This window comes from Quercus robur, chromosome 4, assembly GCF_932294415.1.
Source record: "Quercus robur chromosome 4, dhQueRobu3.1, whole genome shotgun sequence".
Lineage (NCBI taxonomy): Eukaryota > Viridiplantae > Streptophyta > Magnoliopsida > Fagales > Fagaceae > Quercus > Quercus robur.
Window position 1 is genome coordinate 60,335,769 of NC_065537.1, and position 18,021 is coordinate 60,353,789.

At 32.3% G+C, this 18,021-nt stretch overlaps 1 long non-coding RNA gene and 1 pseudogene across 1 annotated transcript; both read right to left on the reverse strand.

The window, feature by feature from the left end:
- Positions 1-1,326: 1,326 nt before the first annotated feature.
- On the reverse strand, positions 1,327-3,912 carry LOC126723191 (uncharacterized). Its single transcript, XR_007654191.1, has 2 exons — positions 3,352-3,912; positions 1,327-1,862 (listed from the first exon to the last, which is right to left on the reverse strand). It is a non-coding gene; the product is annotated as an uncharacterized LOC126723191 (long non-coding RNA).
- A 10,937-nt stretch (positions 3,913-14,849) lies between these two features.
- Positions 14,850-16,389, reverse strand: LOC126722301 (UPF0481 protein At3g47200-like; annotated as a pseudogene).
- Positions 16,390-18,021: the final 1,632 nt, after the last annotated feature.

The following is an 18,021-nucleotide window of genomic DNA, read 5'->3' on the forward strand; positions in this document are numbered from 1 at the left end:
GGTTTGTGTGTGTTTTATTTAGCTTCATTACTTAAAGCTGTCACAATTAAATGAAATGGATGGTACACATAAAAGGTAGGAATGTTTACCAAATTGGTTATTTTCCCAGGCATAAAACATTACACTTTTTTTTTTTTTTTAGAGAGAGAGAGCATAACGCATTACACTTGGACAAGAATAATCAGGTACCCCTATTGAACAAAGGAAGCTGTGTTATGCATCTAGTCGATCAGCCAGGAGAGATGTACAAAATCCAAAGCTAAGAGCACCCAGGTGTGCCAAATATTTGGCATTTAGCACACTAAACATCAAAAAACCTCTCTAGCATATATGAATAGTACCGTTCCAAATTTGGAATGGTACAGACACCAATGCTAAAAAATGTTAGTTTTTAGACTCTAAACACACAATGTTTAACCTAATTTATTGGCAAGTTGATATTTAAGTCAATTATGAAGGTCTAGGTTAAACATTCATCATACATATCATGTAGCGAAAAAGTAAATAAGTCATAGATATGATGACTCAGGAAAACCAATTAAACAATCTAGTTTCAAGGTAAAAAACTTAGAGGAAAACTATCCTAAGATAACAATCCACTATATCAAATAGAAGTTTATAGTCAAGACTATTTAATTCGTAGTAAACTTAACTATGATTACCAAATCTAGTTCTAAAACCCTCAGGCTTCTTTGATGTGAATCTGCTTTAACATGAACCTCCAATTCACACTTAGATCTCCGACATAGACCTCCAGTCTATGACTCCAAGACCACTCATGAAGGTTTAGATCTAGCACTTTTGATAACTAGTATGCAGCAACTCCAAATCTACCGATCCTAAGGATATGTCGATTGATTTCTGGTAATGATATTAAAAGGAGAAGACATAACATTTTAGATCTCAAAAGAGTAAATTCAAAGTCTTCTTCAAAACGTGACTTTGAAAGAAAAAGGCCTTCGATTATACCATTTATCTCGAATTTTGGGATCGTCAACAAAGGTTGCGTACGTTCCAAGCACCCAAAGCATTTCAAGCATAGTAAGCAATCTAAGAGCCACGAGCAAGTGAAACATGGACATATTTCCGTGGGATGCTACTTATCCAATTGAATGTCAAGTAAGCCATCCACTTCATCCAATTTCAATATCACCCGTCTCGTAAAATTGTGTTGCAGTATATACAAAGTATGCAATATGATTTAATATATACTAGTCACTAACCCATGCTATGTACTAGAAAGTTCAAGAAATTTATTTTAATATATTATATGTTTCTTTTTTCTTTATTAACCACTAATAAATAAATTTTGTATATTTGAACAAATAAATCATGGTTTATAGTAACAATTTCCACATTAAAATTGCAATAATATAACACCAAAAACTTACATACAAATAAATACAAAAATAATTTGTTTATGCTTATATGCTTCCACTTCTCATGGCTGAAAATCTTCATTACTGTATACAATTGTATCTTTGTATGATGTAATCTCATTTTTAACCTCAAGACAAAGTTAAATCATGGTCCCAAAGAGCAACATAAAGTTGTTTTCAGGCCCCTAACAGTGTTCTTTCTTTTCCATGGTACCCTACATCTCCCAAAAGTGTAGCTTATATGCATTGAAAAAGAAAATATCTTATAACTTCCTTGACAATAACAAAGACCCACCACATGAAAATGTCCACTTAACAGAATAAGAATCATATTATTTAGTTTCACTAATCCACAATTGAATTTAGTAACTCACATTAAAGATAACACCAAAGACTTTAAATTACATTTAGTCCATCATTTCCATCATGAAAATCAAAAGATATGAGCATGTGGTTTGAAAATCAACCTACAAAATTATCAACCTGCAAAAACATTGTATTTTTCAGACAGAAACACTTAAATTACCAAACAGTATCATAAAGAAACATGAGCATCTGCAACTTTAGGGCCATCAAATATCAAAGGCACCATACATAAGGACTTCCCCAATTGCCATTCCTAAATTCCTATTGAACATTAGAATAATCAACACTATAGTCATTATCACTGTAATTTAACACCCATAACAATTCTTTTTATTATACTGTAACTTGTATACATGTCACGCACAGATGCCCTTATTTGAGAAAAGATTACAACCATTAATTGAAGACATTTCTGCTTGCATTAACTTTTCTCAGGAAGAAGATCATGGAATCCTAATGTCTTCTTAAAGTGTCCAAAGATTGCATTCAAATACAAGAAGACTACTGTATTACTCAACTAAAGGACTATAGTCATCAGTTATCACAAATAGTGTGCTACTCTACTTGAAAGTTAGAAATCCTTAATCCTGAGAATGGAAAAAAGTTAAAGACACAAAGGAGCAATGCTAACTTCATGCTTCTTCATGATCAAGATAGATAAATACACAGCAATTGCAAGAAAAGCAATATTCCCATCAGAGAGGCCCTAACTGCTTGGAGGTAGGAAGCATGTCTAGTACAGAAAAATTACTGTTTGACTTCGTACGTTTTTCATTGGTATCAATGCCCTCTTAGTGTTTTTTGTCCAAAACAGAATTTATCATTCTCAAAACAAATAAAGGTTATCAATTTACTTTGATTCTGTTTAACAACCTATAGTGTGGTGAGTCAATAGTTCTTTCTATATTGTACTTTAGGCTTGTTGCCCCTTTCTACCAACATCCTTCCATGATAAATTTTAATTACGATTGATTAACAGCTGAATCCAAACAAAGCTAAAAGAAAGTACATGACAAGAAGTTGTAAATACCAGAAGATTTTCACACAAACCAATGTAAGTGTGAAATCGTAAACACAAATGCAGAACAGTCAATAGAAGATCATCCTTAAAATAATAAAATAAAATAAAAGGGTATTTACAACCCTTCTCTGATTGAACAAATATGATACTCTCCTACTCAAAATAAAAACATCAACCTCTAAGTTACCTATGCATTGAGGCAATTAGTTTGACACTCAGATAAGATTGCCTTCATCAACATGCTTGTGGATGACATCAAAGTATGTTGATGGATACAAAAATACGTCGGTAAACAACAATGCTGGAGAATTCCACACACACACACACACACACACACACACACACACACAGATATATATATATATATATATATATATATCAAAGTAACAGCTGAAACCCTGTTAGCCAATGTTTTGTGACAACTACATTACAGTGTCACAGGACTTAAAGTATAAATCTCATTATTTTCTTAAGGCATTGTGAACGACAATTAACAAAGACAACAGCATAAAAATGACTACAGATAGGGCATGAATATGAACAATGTACAAATACAAATATGAAACAGGCACAAAATTTACTAACCATCCAGGCTTAAACCCAGTAGCACATGTCACAGCTTCAGAGTCATCACCTATAGCTTCTGCTAGCCTCTCAGAACCCTCTGTTACATTAGTTCCATCAAACCCCATCTGTTCTATAGATCATCATGCACAATTCAAAATCCCATGCAACCCTAAAATCCCTTTTTTTATGAAACCAAAAGGAATAAGTTTCAAATAATAAAGCTCTAACATAAATTTTCTAATTCCTATTGATCAACAGCGAGTCAACAATATCAATAAAAAAATTTTGAAATTTGAAAAAGATCAGATTGTAATTTTTCATACATGAAAAATAGTCCAACATCAGAAAAGGATCCCAATTCTTTAGGTCAATCTTGAAAATTTAATACCCAGAAATGAAGTAGGAAAAGCTATGTGAACATGGGATTATGGAAAATATATGAAATTTTCCCCTGTTCATTGAACACCATATGAGTTGTTATTTCAGATTAGTATGCATGCCCAAGCTGAAGGAAATTAGCAAGAACAATTGGAGTCAGTAAAACTTTTATTAATTTAAAGGGAAAGAGAACATCGTTCATCTAGAATCGAACTCCCCCATATTTCGCAATCGCAGATCTTCAAAATGGTTTTTTGCTTTTGGGTTGTGGGTTTGATATGGTCTGATTATGGTTGTTTGTGGGTGTGGTGGGTTCTGATTGAGGAAGGAGAAGGCAGAGAGCTATATTTTGAGGAAGGAGAAGGAAGAGAGGTTTTTTATTTTGACTGAAATGGTAGAAGCATATTATACGAAAGAAAAAATAAAACAAAAGAAAGACAATAAGAAGCCCGGCCCAGGAGCTTTACAAAACATAGGACGGCCCAGAGAAACACAAACGTAAAAATAATCTATTGGGGAGAGTCTCTAGTATTCTCCAAGGCAGAGAGGTTTAGAAAAGTTTTATGTGCGTGAAATTTTTTTTTTTTTTGTGTTTATTTTTTTTTTAATATTATGCTGATTTGGAAAATTGGGGAAGTTTAAGAGGTTTCGGTTTTATATATATATATATATATATATATATATATATATTGATTATTTTCTCATGCAAAATAAAAATATTTATCTAGTAAATATCCTATTATATAATATTTAATATTGTCCTTTTTTTTAATGTGAAAAGTTTGTGTCTTACCAATTTTATATAATCTATATAATAAACACCAATGTAACATGCCTAAACATATACAAGTAATAAAAACAGAACAAAAAAGATGTTTAATTTTCATTAATTGATGACAATTGACAATACAATAAAAAGATATAACTCCTAGCTACAAAATTTGCAATTTTATGTTCTTCTAAATATAAGATAGATATAAATAAATAAATAAAAATAGGTGTCTATATATTTCTAACTTTTAAGTGAAAAATAAATAAATAAATAAAGAGATTTGTTTTTGGAAATAAAGAAGGCTTTAATTAAATAAATTTACTTATTTCTAGGAACATATTTAAATATGCTTTGGTTTAATGGGTATTATAATAATAATAATAAATTACGTTTTTAGACATTAAAATAAATGTAGTGCTACTTAAAAAGAAAAAGGTAAATTACATATTTAATCTATATTCTTTACAAAATATTTCAATTTAGTGTCTAACATTTCAATTGTATCGATTTAATCTCTATCCTTTTAATGTTGTCTCAATTTAGTTCATGTCGTTATCTCTTGAATGAAAATTGTTGACGTGACAAATAGCCAAAGTAAAAAATTAGTTTTTGTTGATATGGCCATAAATTTTTTTTTTTTTTCTAATTTTGGTTGTATGTCACGTCGTCAATTTTCATCCAAAAAGTAACAGCAAAGATTAAATTGACACGGTATTGAAAGGTAGTGGCAGCTCTAGAATTTTTTTTAGGATGGTTACTAACAAAATTTAATAAAGAGACAATTTGAATATATCAACATCACAAAAAAAATATATGCAAATACATGAAATATTATAATTTTTTGTATTAATAAAGAGAATAAGAAAAAAAATAGACTAATAAAAGATAAAGTCCAAATTGAAAATAGTGATGTGAGAATAATAAAGTATCTACAATAATTTCATAACAAATCTTATGCAACAAGTTGTTAGCCTATAATTGGTGGGTAAAATATGTAAATATTGAACCCAAATTAGAATTAGTAATAGCTTACCACATAAGATATATATTTTGAAAATATTGTGAATGTAGCATTACTCTTATATTTATTGAACTCAAATTCTTATGAGTCTCAAGTAAAAGTGTTCAACATTTTTATTAGAGTGGTCAAAATAGGTTAATTTAGTAAATAAATTTTTTTTTAAGTATATATATATACAATATTTTCAAGTTAGGGTGGTCCCAAAACATATTATTTTAAAATAATATTAATTTAAATTGACACAGTAACAAAAGGTAATGGCGTCTCTATAATTTTTTTTTTTTAGGGTGGTTACTTACAAAATTTAATAAAGAGACAATTTGAATATATCAACTTCACCAAAAAAAATACGCAAATACATGAAATATTACAATTTTTTGTATTAATAAAGAGAATAAGAAAAAAAATAGACTAATAAAAGATAAAGTATAAATTGAAAATACTGATATGAGAATAATAAAGTAACCACAACAATTTCATAACAAATCTTATGCAACAAGTTGTTAGCCTGTTATTGGTGGGTAAAACATATCAATATTGAACCCGAATTAGAATTACTAATAGCTTATCACATAAGATTTGTAAGGATGCATTTTGAATCCTACACCCAAAAAGTAAGTGGATCTAAGCCCAATGAGCCCAATACAATAAATTTGTAGAGAGTGGGTTAAATGGATCTAGGCCCAATGAGCCCAATACAATAAATTTGTAGAGAGTGGGTTGGAAAATTAGGTTATAATGAGTTGGGTAATAATTATAATAGATCCAGATGACAATAAAGTAAAAGTGGACTGATTTTATCTTAAGAAAATCGTCATCGACATAGTCCGAAGATATCAGTTCATGTATATATTACTTAAAGTTGGTTACAAATACAGTATTGATGGCTACAGTATTTTTCTCTTCAATTCTCTGATCCCTTTCTCTTAGGGCTTTCCCTCTAATTTATACTATCTTTCCCTTCACATCTTTACCCTCCACGTGGATAGTAGATTGCTTGTGTTGAGCTTTGTCCCATCAGCACCCTCTTGAAGTCTTTGGGGGTAACTATAAGGCTAAAAAATATTGTTCAGATATCACTTCCTCATTAATGCGGCCAGAGAGTTAGCTACAGAGTATTCAATGCAGTGGTAGCAGCTTTTTCTTAGATATTTCCTAGCTCCCATCCCTCCTGTACAGCCATAAGGCCTATCCTTATCAATAAAACTTCCTAGAATGTCACCTTGGATGATAGGGCACACACTTTGATCTTCGCTTCGTTTAGCCGAGGCGATATTCTTCCTTGGCCTACCTTCCCCAACCCTCTCACTTGTAGCTTATTCATGGGGTTCTGAGTCTTACATCTTCAATACTATTTATATGTCCTCGGACCACTCAACATTCTCGGCCAAGGTCCAAGGCTCAATATATACTTTTGGGCCCCTTATCCTTACAAGATTTATTATGAAAATATTGTGATTGTAGTATTAGTCTTATATTTATTGAACTCAAATTCTTATAAGTCTCAAGTAAAAGTGTTTAACATTTTTATTAGAGTGGTCAAAATAGGTTAATTTAGTAAATAATATTTTTATTAAGTATTTATATTCAATATTTTCAAGTTAGGTTGGTCCCAGAACATATTAATTTAAAATAATTATTTATATAATTTTTTTTGCTTATATAAATTTTTTTTTTTTTTTTGACAAGTGAGGGTGGTCCTAGGACCACCCTCGCATATAAGTAGAGCCGCTAGTGCTGAAAGGTTAGGAACTAAATCGATACAATTGAAAGATGAATGATCAAATAAACATATGGTTTAAAGAATAGAGACTAAATACATAGTTTACCACAAATAAATAAATAAATGTAGTATGATTTTTATGAAATCTAAGGCTAGACCTACTCCACAAGAAGGCAATTGTCTTACGACCCCTTAATGTAAAAATAGTTCCCATAATTTTGGTCAAAATATTATATTTCTATAGTCACTTAAAATAAAATATTTGTAATGTCTATTGATTTTTTTTTTCTCGGAAAAGTAGTCATTTTCTAGTTAAAAATAAAGAAACCCTTATTTCTAGAAGCATTTTTTGAAAAACTAGTCACGATAACCCAATATTTATCTCTTTAACCACTAAGCTCATTCTCCACAAGTCACAAGTAAAGTAAATAAATTTATTTTATTCTTTTATATTATACTTAATTTATATATAATTAATGTTAAAGAATTTAGCATTAGTTTGAGTCTATTGAATGATTATATTGTTAAGTGAAGCTGCAAAATGTAATTAGGCCCTAATGTTCTTCGATTTAAAATCTATTTTATTTTAGTCATATTATAACTTTATATTGTATATAGTGTTTCTTTTATTTGTAATATATTTTATAATTTTAATGTCTACCAGAGAAAATATAAATTCATATATAACTTTAAAAACATACCAAAATAATAATTGAATGAATCTCAAAAGAGATCTTATTGATAATATCATCTAAGATAAGAAAATGAATCTTAAATGACTTCATTGACTTGCACTAAATTAGAATGATAAAAATTAAAAATTAAAAAAAATAGAAAAATCATGCCTAAAATTATTTAACTTTTATTTTCAAGTCTCTACTCTAGTAAAGACGTGGGTTGTTTTCTTTTCATTAAACTCTCAGGATTTCTAGATTAATTTTTAAGGGTCTAATGAACAATAAGATCTAATTATCAAGAATTCAAATAGGCAGAAGTTTAAATTGATTTCAGGGAAATTTTAAATTCTAAATATTAGAAATTCTTACCAAGCAAATAGCTAGGTCCAGAAACAATGCTTCTACCCTTGAGAGAGCACCCCTTAGACACGCTTATAGAATTGAGTCTCTTGTTGCTGATACCACACTCTCTTCTTGCAATCCTATTTATAGAATCATAGTATGTGTGATCCTCTCTCTCTCTCTCTCACCTACAAGCACAAAAGATACGTAATTGTCACAAGTTTACAAACATCTCACAAACTTAAAATTCACTTTTTTTTTCTGCTTTAAATTTACGATTGAGGCATATTTTCACAAATATAGTAACAGTATTTTGTTCCAAAAGGCAACAATCAAGAACATTCTTTGGTTGTTTACGCAGTCCCACTGCTCGGTATAGCTTCTTGTTTCAAAAAGCAGAATCAATTATACTCCCATTTTCATGGACATTCAATCTAGACCGTGAGTTCAAAATGAACAAATAGTGTGCATGAACTGTATATGTTGCAGAGCAACCAATCAGCATCAAATAATTGCAGAACATTCTTAGCTTAGTTTCCAGTCTCATTGCGTCAGCTTCTTGCTTTAAAAAGCATAAGTCAATTATAAAAAATTATCACCATATATAGTTAGGGCATATATACTTATCACACTTACACGTACAGACTTTCAATCTACAAAGAGTAAACGTGCATGAATATAATGTATATTATGCGTAACCCACACTAACAACTTATTTCAAGATGATGTCCCTTTCTAGCTAATCGAGTTTATGATTGACTTTGGTTTTATTTAGCTTCATTGCATAAAGTTGTCTCAAGTAATTGAAATCAAGTTTGTAGCATGAATTTATGTTTAAACCTATCTCTTCTCTATTATTCCGTTATATTTGTAGTTAAAATGAAAAAATTAAAAAGAATATGTGAAATTATACAGAAAGATAGGATTTAAAATAAGAAAATTCACTTAAAGATAAAGATAAATCTTATTGATAAAAATATTGTTAGTATAAAACTTCGTCTATGTGTGAATTAAATTAAATATAATCCAAGAAATAAAGAAAATAGAAATCTACGGAAGTGATAAAAAATAAAAATAAAAAATCAATCAACAAGAACACTAAGAAATTACGTGAAAAATCCTCTACTGTAGAGGGAAAAACCACTGGGCAAATCCAACCACTATAATAAAATAGAAATTTCAACACTTAAGTTATACCCAAAACTTGAGTTCACAATAAATTGGAAAAATACAATAATATCTCTAGGAACAGATACAACCTCACCACAAAACCCGATAGCAAGATCTTTCACTTTGAATACTTCAACTCTCTATGGTTGTAGCACCCAAATAATCGTCCTAAAGAAAAGTAGAAAACCCCAATTTATCTTTCTTGTGTGTCTTGAGTAGAAAAAAATCACATTTTTTTCCTCAGTGCCGCATAAAACACTATTCTTTTTTCTTTCAGTCAATTTCAAAACTGTGTTTCATTCTTCAGTCTCTCTCTAAATCTCTCTCTATCATGAAACCACATGCACAAAGAATTTTTTATAAAAGCTTCTGCCGCCTACACTATTCCTAATTACATTAGGAATAGTATTCTTGTAGTTGCAAACTACTCCACCTATTTCATCTTGAAATAGACTTCCATGTGGGCTGGACTCTATTAGATGCTGTGCACCTCACCAAATATGAGGAAGGGTCACTTAAGAGAGTACGGACATGTTCAAAGAAAAATGACTTATTCAGCAGCTAAAAAGAGTGACCTTATTCAAGTTGGGAAACAAAACACACACACACAAAAAGGAGATAAACACATTTAAAAAGTGACATATTAACTAATTAGAGTAACAAACAATATGACTTTAAATAAAGTAAAATGGAAGAAAAGAATATATATATATATATATATATATCCAACCCTAACTAATTTGTCAAAGATTCATAACTGACCTCAAAATTTTAGAACTAAGCCTTTGTGGTTTGTATAAGTACTATATTGTTGTATGTATGGAGTATATAAATATATAAGAAGTGACTGGAATCGATGCTACATGATCAAAGTAGGGATATATACCAAATTGGTTCACATGGGAATTGAACAAGAATAATAAGGTGGAATAGATACACGAAAACCTAAATCTAATGGGATATATCTAGACGTCAAGTTTGGTAGGTCTAGCCATATTACTGTCCTAATTAACTAATTAGTACCAAACACCTCTCTCAAGAAAATTCTCCAAGCCTTGGGCCAAAATCTTTCAAGGCATAATTACACTTTACCCACCTGTGGTTTGCTTCTAATTCTATGTGCCTACCCATGGTTCAAATTTTGACATTTTGCCCACCTGTGATTGTCACCGTTAATGTGCCGTGTACCCACCTCTCCCTCACCGTTACTCTAACATAGAAATATGTAAAAACCCACTACCATCCAGATCAAAACACTCTCACTCATCTTAAACGTGAAGAACATGAAGAACATACCCAAATTTTGAAAATTTTTGAAACTTGAGTTGGCTCACTAAACCCAGAACATGAAGATTAACCAAAAACTAAGATGAAATAGCATTATGCAAAACAAAAGTAAAGGAATCATACAAGAGAGAATAAATTATTCAAATTTCCTCAACCAAAGATTTCACTCTCATTCTCTTAAATTATTTGGGACCTGAAATATCTGAACTATCAGGAATTTTAATTTTTGGAAGCCCAGAAGAACAAAATTCATAAGATTGAACAATTCAATTTCTTTTCTTCTCTTCCACTACTGAGCATCCAAAAAAAAAAAAAAAAGCGAAAGCTGGAATTCATTTGAGAAAGCTCTAATCACTGATAATTACAAAGTCTACAGCAAAACTCATTTTCCCAAGACAACACTCTCTGCCTCGTCACCTCCGACGTCCTCTCCCATCTAGAAAACGACGAGAACAACCTGTTCGAGCCCACTGGGTTCATCACTGCCTTCTCTACCTGGTCCATCGAGCCCAACCCCCTCTTCCTCCGCTCCTCTCTCTCCTTCTCCAGCCACCTCGCCGAACTCGAGCGAACTCTCGAATCTTCTTCTTCGTCCTCTTCATCGTCGATCGTCGTGGTCGAATCTTCTTCTTCGTCCTCAAAATTTCCAAACTCTCTCTCTCTCTCTCTTTCTCTAAAACTCAAATCGAAACCCAAGCTCAGCCACAATGAACCACTACCACATCTACCAAGCCATTGGCAGAGACAAAAACTCGGTACCGTTCTTGCTCAAATCGAAGTTTCTATTTTTAAATTTTCCCAATTACAGTAACTTAACCTAGTTTGATTTATTTATTAATGTGTTTGTTTGTTTCCAATTTTTGGTTCATTGGATGAGAAATATTAATTTTTGGGTTTAATTTTATATTAATCTTCAAGATTTCTGGGTTTAGTTTTTGGGTATGTTCTTCTACTTTTCTTTAGACTCATTAAACCCAGAACATGATTGTGGGTTTAGTTTGGGTACAATTAGTTTGAACATGAAAAATAGAAAACCTGGGTTTAGTTTTTGGTTAATCTTCATGTTTTGGGTTTAGTGAGCCAACTCAAGTTTCAAAATTTGGGTATGTTCTTCATGTTCTTCATGTTTAAGATTTGAGTTAGAGTGTTTTGATCTAGATGGGAGTGAGTTTTTACATATTTTTGTGTTAGAGTAACGGGGAGGGAGAGGTGGGTACACGGCACATTAACGGTGACAATCACAGGTGGGCAAAGTGTCAAAATTTGAACCATGGGTAGGCACATAGAATTAGAGGCAAATCACAGGTGGGCAAACTGTAATTATCCCATCTTTCAAATTAAAAACCTGTCTTGTAACTGGATCGCTTTAAGGGCAGGCCCATCATCCATAAAAAGTTAAGTCACACTGCATTGATTATCCAAGCCTGAATATTCATAATTAAGAGAAACAAGAATTTGGACCTTAAGGTTGAGCGAGCTTATGCACATCTTTTAACTCCATCTAAACAACTAAACAAGGTGGTTTTGATTGTTCTTAACAAATTTCTAATTAATCCAAAGTTTGTTATACTTACATTTCTAGACATTTAGGCATCACAACCTTACAAATTTAGATGTTTGGAGATATTAAGGGTCTGTTTAGATACCATTTATTACTGAAAACTGAAAATACTATAGTAAAATAATTTTTAAATATGTGAATAGTGTCGTGGAAGCCAGATTCTGTACTTACGGGTTCCGTGAACAGTGCACGGGATCTAGGGAAAAAAAATGCAAACGCACAAAACATGTAACCTGCCACTATCCAAAATCACACTAAATTCTTTGAACCAAACACTACAGTAAAATTCTTTGTTTTATCAACTCAATTTTAAGTAGTTATGGGGGCTTGAGTGTGTAGGTCAAAGTTTTTTTTTCTTTTTTCTTTAAAATATCAAAACACAACATTTTGTCTAACCCCTCAGTTGTTCAAGCTGATTTTGCCTCTTTATTTAATTAAATTTGATGTCTTTCTTCTCAAAATAATAATAATAATAATAATAAGGGTTAGTATGTAAAAAAATTGGATGGTTTGAGTTTAAAAATGCATTTATGTCCCAAAACCCTATCTATTGCCATTTTTAATTTATGTCATGAGTGTAGCTCAAGCTTAGGGTTAAATTTATTACCTTTTTAAAATGAGATTTAATTCTATAAGGATGGGGTGTAAAATCTATGTTTTACACCATCCAATAAGTGATTGCCACGTCAACATTATACTTAAAATTCAATACATCCTTCCACACCTAATAATATCTCAATAAATTTTCAATTTAGTTGGATTTATATATGGATATTAAAATTGATTATGTGTGATTATGTTTATTCTTAAATAAGTGATAAGATGACGTGGCATATTGGAATTAGAGGAATAAAACATAGGTTTTACACCACGTCCTTATAAAATTTAATCTCTTTTAAAATATTGTCTCAATTTATTGCTTTTTAAGTCATAAGATTTAATTTCTAATACTTCAAAACAATATGGTTTCAAATATAATTTTGTAAAAAACAAAGTACAACGTAAATATTTCCACTCCTACCAAAATTACCGTGAGGGTAAATCAAAATCAAAATTATGCGCTTCTCCTTTTTTTTTTTTTTTTTTTTTTTTGGCGATGGCAAATGGCAATTAGACTAGTAATTGTGTTGTCTGTAAATTGTCTTAAAAGTGGACGATGACCGTTCTTTGTATCTTGTCCCAGCCCAGGGACAGAGCTATTCATTGGCATTGGGTGCAAATTGCAACGTGCAATGCCCCCCAAATTTTATTATTAAAAAAAAATACTAATTTAATTTAGCAATTTCGTTCAATAAAATTACACTTGGTCCCCCTTTAACAATATCATTAATCATTTTAAAGTCCTTTAAAGAAGTTATAGATCTAAAATAAATAAATAAAATTAATAAACCAAAAAAATCAGGACAACAACAAAAAATATCAATAGCAAAGCTTTAAAAAAAAAAATTAAGCCTAATCAATCAATTTTACTCAAAACAAACAACCTAACACTTCAAAAAATTTTAAACAAAATAATTTTTCCCTTACCTAGCACCAAATGCACACATAAAAGACACACAAAACTACTAAGCAGCCTACTCAAGAGAAGAGAAAGTGAGAAACTACGGAGATGGTATACTTCTATTTCCATAGGATTTTTTTTTTTTATATACTTCTATTTCCTAACTCCAAGTTTTGGCTTTGTCCATATCTTGTCCCCATCATCCTTAAAGAGATGGTATTGAAATATATATTTACAAATGGAAGGACTTGTAATGGTGTCGTCTTTAATGGAAAATGGCAATTAGACTCATCACATAGAAGCATGGTTTTTTGTTTGTGTTTGGCTAGGTGAGAAACAATGAGAAAATGCAGTCGGTAAGAACCCATTTTTTAGTGATATATGTCCTTTTCCCCCCCTAAAAATATGAATTGGTCCATGTCAAATTATTTGATGCTAAAACTATACCATTACAACACTCTTTTAGACACATAGGATAAAAGTTAACAGAGGTTGACGGAAGGACAAAACTTTTCGGACAAAAGACAAATTTCATACCAATTTTAGAGATGAAAACAATATTTTAGCCAATCTAATTAAAAACTTGCGTATGTCAATTTTTAAGAAACTTCACAGCACATTGTCATGAAATGACACAAAAGGACTACGATAAACACACACACACACAAAAAATAAAAAATAAAAAAATTATACAGCTAAAATGAATAAATCAAAAGTTGCATGATTTAATTGAATTTTAAACAAAGTTAGAGCATGTAATTTTTAATTTAAACTATATGAGCCATAGAAATAGTTTTTCTTATTAAAATTATTAAAATGAACTTATGTAGCAAATGCGCAACACACTGGACATTGACATTGGATAGTTTTTTTTTTTTTTACAAGATAGAATTTCTATTCTACCCTAATCTAAGTGTATATGTGTGTGAAATTCTCTCCTGGAGACTTAAACTCCGGCCCTTACCCCCCACACCTTACAAACACTTATATTTGTGAAATGACCATCGCACCAAGGATGTGCGGTGGTACATTGAATAGTTATTTTTAAAAGAAGAATGTATAATAGGCATTACCCACACAGTGGACTTAATCTATTTGATGAGTTACAAAAGTTTTAATCGTACTCCAGATAGAAAATCCAAAGACTACAAGACCAACAACAGTTAAGAGTGCCTCTCCAAAGATTGGAGAAATAGGTACTTGTCAAAGTGACAAAGTTCCCATATTATGGTTGTAACAATTCTCACAGTGCTCATTAAGCTTTTTAGCCATTTCTCCGTAATGGGAATGATTTTCCACAATTTCAAGGCCTAGGTTGTTTACCATAGTAGCAACTGCTTCATTGCTGCCTAACCCATTAATTATAATCTCGTTTTCAATGAACAACTCCACATCTACTCTAGTGTTGATAGGATAATCCAACAGCACAATATAGTTGCATATATAAGATTCAGATGGATAATGGCATTGCTCCAATGCCATGAGGTTTCGGAAACGGACCTCAGTTGCATCATCCACAGTTAACCTTGGGACCTTCAACAAAGTTTGCATACATTCCAAGCATGGAAGGCATTTTAAGCACGGTAAGCAATTTAAGAACCACGAGATATTGAAGCAAGGAAATATTTCCAAGAGCGGCAACTTCTTGAATTGAATGTCAAGTGGCCTACTCTGACTCTCTTTGTCATTTCTGAACATTACTCCTGCCCCCTACAGCTTTGTTGCACTATATAGATTAGAAATAGTGTCTCCCTTGTCGTATTGAATAGATAGACAGTAGGAATATCTGACCAAATCGGTAAAATGTTTTACTTCCTTCCCATCTGGTATTTTTGACTTAGAAAAAGAAAAATACCCACAAGCAAGATCAAGAAAGGAAATTTCATTGCTTTTCTCAGAATAGGAAATTTGATCATATAACTTCTTAAGAATAAAAAATGGAAGTTGGTTCTCAAGTAACATCAAATCTTCCTTGATGCCATGCTCTAGCCATGGTTTATTTAATATATAATCCTTTTCATCTTCTTTCTTCGCATCATTCTTCAAGAAGGGCTCATTTTCATGACTCCTCAAGATTGGCTCATTTTCTTGACTCCTCTTCTTATTTTCTTGACTCCTCAAGAAGAGCTCGATGATAAAGGTTGAATCCACTAGAACAATTTTCACAAAGTCTTCGCTGTTTAGTTTAGAGATCTCTGCATAACAATGGCGAATCTTTACTTCATTTTCTTCAATGATCCTAGCTATTTCCTTTTGGCATTTTCCAGTCCTATTACAGAAATCCTTGAAGTGTCTCATTTTCAGCATTTCCATACGCTTGGTACGTCTTCATTTTCCTCGTCCCTTAATTCTTTTTCACCCCTCAAATCTTTTTCACCATGGTGAAAAGGGCCTATTGAGATTAGCTTTGGAGTATAGGCCTCTTTGTTTACCTGGCGAAGTTTCTTGGGGACCTTGTAGATGCAACACTCACGCCACTGGACTGGCTCCATGACTAGTGGAACGTCAATGATCAGATCTTCGCATATAAGATTATCATCAATGACTATAGGAACGTCAACAGCAACACTAGTAAGCACCATCTTTCCTAATGACACGAAAACAACTATTTTCTCAAAGTCCATTTTTCCTAATGACAGGAAAACAGTAATCACTAGAAGTTTAAAGGAATTTCATTTTTTCCCCTTTTTGGAAAGTTCAATTATTGTTAAACCGGTCAATGCCATTGAATTACAGGGCTCTTGGCCACTACAATGACATCATTAATTTCTCATGTTATTTCGAGGAAATTAAATTTTACTGTTTTAAACTATATCTCAATTTGTATCTTAAACTTTCAAAATGCACAATTAGCACCCTAAAGTATAACTCGTATTATACTTTGCACTTTTCATCAATTTTGCCATTACCTTGGATGACATTACATGAAAATACTCAATTACCCATCTTTTTAATCCCTTTAAAACAAATGAAAAATTACACTTTACCACTCAAAATATGCTCTCAATTACACTTTACACCGTAAACTCTGGTTTTTTTTTTTTTTTTAATCCAAAATAATGGTAGAATTAATGGTGGGGTACAAAGTATAACACGAGTTATAGTTTAAGGTGCTAATCATGCATTCTGAAAGTTTAAGATGTAAAGTGTAATTTGAAGTATAATTTAGGGTGGTAAAGTATAATTACCCATATTATTCTAAGTGAAATGCAATAGCTTCGATTACTATACCTTCTTTAGCCCTCACGGGATGATATGCCTATCTTCGAGACTATTTCATATTAGGTATTTTCATCTTGCAAAAAAACTTAATAGCCACTAGAGCGATCCTCACTTAAAGATATTCAATTGTACAAGAAAAAAAAACATATAATATTATTGTGGGGCCCGACCCAAAATAATGGGCTAGTCAAACTACAGGCCCGTCCGAGAAGCATCCTGTCCGAGGAGAAGTCACAGCCAAAACCTTATTCAAGCCCAATTGCGGTAAAAGAAACCTGTCCGAGGAGTAACTCCTCCTCGGACATTACGAAGTTCGGACGAAGAGCTCGCCCCCAACCATTGTAGTTCATCCTCCAAGCATATAAAAAAAGAATAAAACCCAAAATATCTCATGGAAAGCTGCCACCACCACATTAAATGTGTCACAACCACCCTCTTGGCCGCATTAATGAGGAAAAGACCCCTGAACAGTACTATCTTGGCCACTGCAACTCACAAGGAAGTGATAAGGGTGTCTGATAGGACAGGTGCTCAAGTGAGGGCTTAGATGATCAACAAGTGTAAGGTTTAGATGAGAATGAGAGAGCTATATAATGTAGTGGAGTCCCTCAAAGAGGGGGACGAAGAAATGTATTCGGCACTCAGGAAATAGAATCTTCTGTTAGATATCCATTCTTGTGTTTTTATTTCTGCAATAATATTGTCCATGCATCAGACCGACTAAGCTCACTGAGGCTAAGTTCTTTGACCCATCCTCTACAAATATTTATTGTGTGTTGCGCCTCGGGCCAAGGCCTGATCAATAGGGTTTGGACCAGGAAAATCGTGCAACTACAATTGGCGCCGTCTGTGGGAAGAACTAGGGCATCAGCTAGCACAACGGTCGAGCATGGCAGAACTAGGTCCACACCAGGAGAATCCTCACCAGGCTAACTCCCAACAGACACAACCCGCCGAGTCCCAGAGGCAAAATAACCCCGCCAACCCAGGCGGCAGGGGGAATCGTGAGGGGAGTGTGCATATTATCTGGACGA